A 4,047-nucleotide genomic window follows, 5' to 3' on the forward strand; every position below is an offset into this window, starting at 1 on the left:
AGGGTGGAACGATACATCGGTGCACAGGTGTAGCATGAATTTTCATGCGACGATACGGTGCACGATATGTTTTTTCTATATCGATACAAGATGATACACTTGTTAAAACAATTTACTTACTACTGGTTTAATGACCTCAGTGTTTTTGTCAGTGAAATATTGCAAAATGTGTTGTAATTAGCGTTTCAAGTTCACTACTAAAAATAGCCACTACAAACATGTGTCTACTTCTAACTTTTCCTTTTGAGCCCTGCTCTGAAATATTTACAGTAAGAATTTTCCAAGTGATTTGACGTAAATATGCATATCATGAAAAGTATCATATTGTGAGCTATGTATCATGATACATATGGTGGGGCAGTCGGGTAGCCTAGTGGTTAAAGCCTTCTCTCGTCACGCAGAAGACCTGGGTTCGATTGCCGACATGGGTACAATGTGTGAAGCCCATTTCTGGTGTCCACCACTGTGATATTGCTGGAATATTGCTAAAAGCGGCATAAAACCATACTCACTCACTGATACATATCGTTTCATGACCTTACTGTATCAGTCGACCTCTGCTGGAGACAGTGCAAGTTTTGTCTGTAGATGGAAGCAGTGTTCACGTTAACGCAGAAACCTGAGTTTTTCACATATTAAAATAATAAACACGCAAAAAATATTTTGCATGCGTGTTTTGCATGCACAGATTGTGATATACTTAATTTTGTATTGATACCATAAAATATAAAATTATTCAAAGCCTGCTTACGATGTTCAGACGAAAATAAATCAAAACCTGGAAATTCCCATTGCTAAAAATAGAGTGTGTCCAGATGGCGCTTTGAATCGCGTCCTTTATATTTCTATATATGGTCTTTGGGCAAGGGAATAACTAATCTCAGACACAGGACGTCATTCGTTACTATCGATGGAATTCCCCGGAAGTCGTTCGTTTCATCCAATCAGAGCCCAGCTTACAAGTAATAGTTGGAACGATCATAAACAGAGCGACGGAAGAAAACTTCCACACATGGGCATGTGCTAACAACAGTCATATTTATTTTATTAATGATTGAACGTTCATTATATCAAAACTGGACCGTAAGTTAAAGCTTGGCCTTAATTATTAGCTGTACTAGTACTGATATTTTTTAAATAAAAACTTCACATGCGAAATATTTGAATTGAAAATTTATAATTTCATTTCTGCTCGCGCTGTATAAAAACCTGCCACAAACACTGGGGAAGTACTCACTATATAGTGACCCTGTCTAAATGTTGTTGAGCTTGTCTCGACTGACTGAATGTGTACCGAGGCGTTTATCTAGATTTATTACCTCCTCTATCAAGACGCATATCATATCACAACCCAGTTAGGCAATAAATTTGTATTTTATCGTCTTCATGAAAAATAAACTGTTGTGGTATATCATATTGTGACATAAGTGGCAAAACCAACTTTTCCTCATCATGCAGGGCGGCCACTCTGTAGAACGTCAAGTTTGTGCATTTGGGAAAATTTTAATTTCTAACCCTGACTGAATATTTTAATCTGAGAGAAGTAAATTGTAATCTGAATCTCTGATTAAAGTGTATGTTTTATGAGTCAACTAGTCTTGAGCAGTATAAGGGATGATATATATCTTGTGTGAGAGACTTTGTGTCACAAGTTAGAAGTGAGAAGTACATATGCTCCTGCACAGGGAATTCACCCCATGTACCTAGAGGGACCAGTTGAAATTTATTTTATCTTTCTGGCACAGTTTTCAGGTGTGTCTCTCAAATATATTCATCAGTATGGTAGGGGGCACGGGTGGCCCAGTCGTCTAAGTCGCCACAATTCGCTACAATTCGCTGTGCAGAGTTGCGTCTCTTGGGCATGCCAGAAACCTATGATTATGGGTTAGAATGCCGGTTCGCCCCGATTGTTTCTTGGTTTGTCAGCACCATACCTGTGCTCGTGGGTTTCACCGAAGTGGTACTAGGCTGTATTTATTAGATTTCAGTTTCACGATAATATAATGATATTGTTTTCACACTGGTTAGAAGTTCAGCAAGTCCTGCGATAGAAACTAACTGTTTTAGTCCACTAGTCCTTATAATGATAACATATACCGGTAGCCAAATCCTTAATCATGTTAATAAGTGCAAATTTCTTCTAGTCCCTATAATACCTTAACTATTGGGCAGTTTGGCAAGGACTATAGGACTAGTGCCAGTTTCTAATACTGACATATCCCTGCAGAGTATTTTATATTTGTATCTCATCTGTATACATGTGGAAAAAATTGCCATTTCAGTAATCAATCAACAACGAGTGTATAATATATTTGTTTCCTCTTTTGCAGATATCCTGAGCCAAGTGCATCTTGGTAGTGCTTGCCTGTGACTTGTGCACACAGCCTGTAACAATGCCATACAGCAAGGAGATCTCGTACTGGAGTCTGCCGGCATACCCAGCAGACGGGCAGAGAAGAGATTTTGACTTACATTCAAAGTGGTCGAAAGACATTGACAACAAAAGACTGAAAAGTGGAGAACAAAGGTAAGTGCTCAATTTGAAGAAAACGACTGTCATGGAATTCCAGATTAGAAAAGAACCCTGCATTCTACTGCTTGTCGTAAGACGCGACTTATAGATGGTGTGGCGACTTGGTGACTTGGCTGATTATAGGTCAACTTTCCAAGAAGGTGAGGGATGTTGGTCATAAACACGTCTAGTTTGTCTGGTCCTGATTGCATTAGTTACTTGTCTTTGTAATAAGGCTGAAATATGGCTGTATGTTGCTTGGATATGCAGGATATATATCTAAGGGGGACAACTCTGATGAAAGGAAAGTGAGGAAGTAAAACATGTTGCCCGGAAAAGTTTCATCATTTATTACGGTATACACAATCTCAACACTGCTCAACCGTTACAATTTTTACCAGTTTCAACCAGTTACATATATCTTCCGTGGGCAGGTTAGGCTTGATCCCCAGGTGATGATATGGATCAGTGGGTCAGACAGGCCTAGTGGCTTTGTGTCATCGTGTACTGACAGTGAGGGACGATGTTCATAACGTCAGTTGATTGTCTGGTCCAGAGTCGATAATTTTACAGGTCGCTGTCGTTTAGCTGGACTGTTGATGAGTTTGGCAGCATTCAACAGACAGACAGACAGAATTTGAGGTCATGGGTGGCCAAGTGGTCTTATGTGCCGCAGTTATTTCACTTGTTGCAGTTGTCTCCTTTGGCTGTGCCAGGATCTGCTGATAGTGGGTTTGAATACCCAGATTTGCTCCTGTGTGTGGCCATGTGGTCTTGTGTCCTGCAATTCACTGGTTGGAGTTGCCTCCTTTAGCTGTGCCAGGATCTGCTGATATTGGTTTGAATCCCTAGATTTGCTCCACCATGGTTGGCCATGTGGTATTATGTCCTGCAGTTCACTAGTTGGAGTTGTCGCCTTTAGCTGTGCCAGGATCTGCTGATAGTGGGTTTGAATACCCAGATTTGCTCCTCTGTGTGTGGCCATGTGGTCTTTTGTCCTGCAATTCACTGGTTGGAGTTGCCTCCTTTAGCTGTGCCAGGATCTGCTGATATAGGTTCGAATCCCTAGATTTGCTCCACCATGGTTGGCCATGTGGCATTGTGTCCTGCAGTTCACTATGCACAGCTATCACTCTTAGATGGGTTTGAATCCTCAGATTTGCTCCAATGATGATCTTGGGCCTGTACAGAATGACACCTGCACTTTGGGGTTTACTGAAATGGTACACACCCACGAGTCCACGATATGTAATATTTTGTCTTTCCATCATTAACAACACATGCTTCATTATAACTGAAATGCTAGTTCAATTCAGTGTTGCACTCAACTCATTCACTCACTCATTTTCCAGTGCCCTTCAAGAAGAAACAGAGATAAAGCGCTGCTACGGTGGCGAGGAGAATGATGAAAAAGTGGATCCATCTAAGGATGACAAACTTTCAGAAAACATCTTCCAGACTCTGCCCTCAACAGCAAGAAATACTAAGCACAGTGAAAAGATTGTTAATGGCAAGGTCCGCAAGGGCCCAAAAGT

Source organism: Haliotis rufescens, unplaced genomic scaffold (genome assembly GCF_023055435.1).
Source record: "Haliotis rufescens isolate VD_foot unplaced genomic scaffold, xgHalRufe1.0.p SCAF_69, whole genome shotgun sequence".
NCBI classification, from domain to species: domain Eukaryota; kingdom Metazoa; phylum Mollusca; class Gastropoda; order Lepetellida; family Haliotidae; genus Haliotis; species Haliotis rufescens.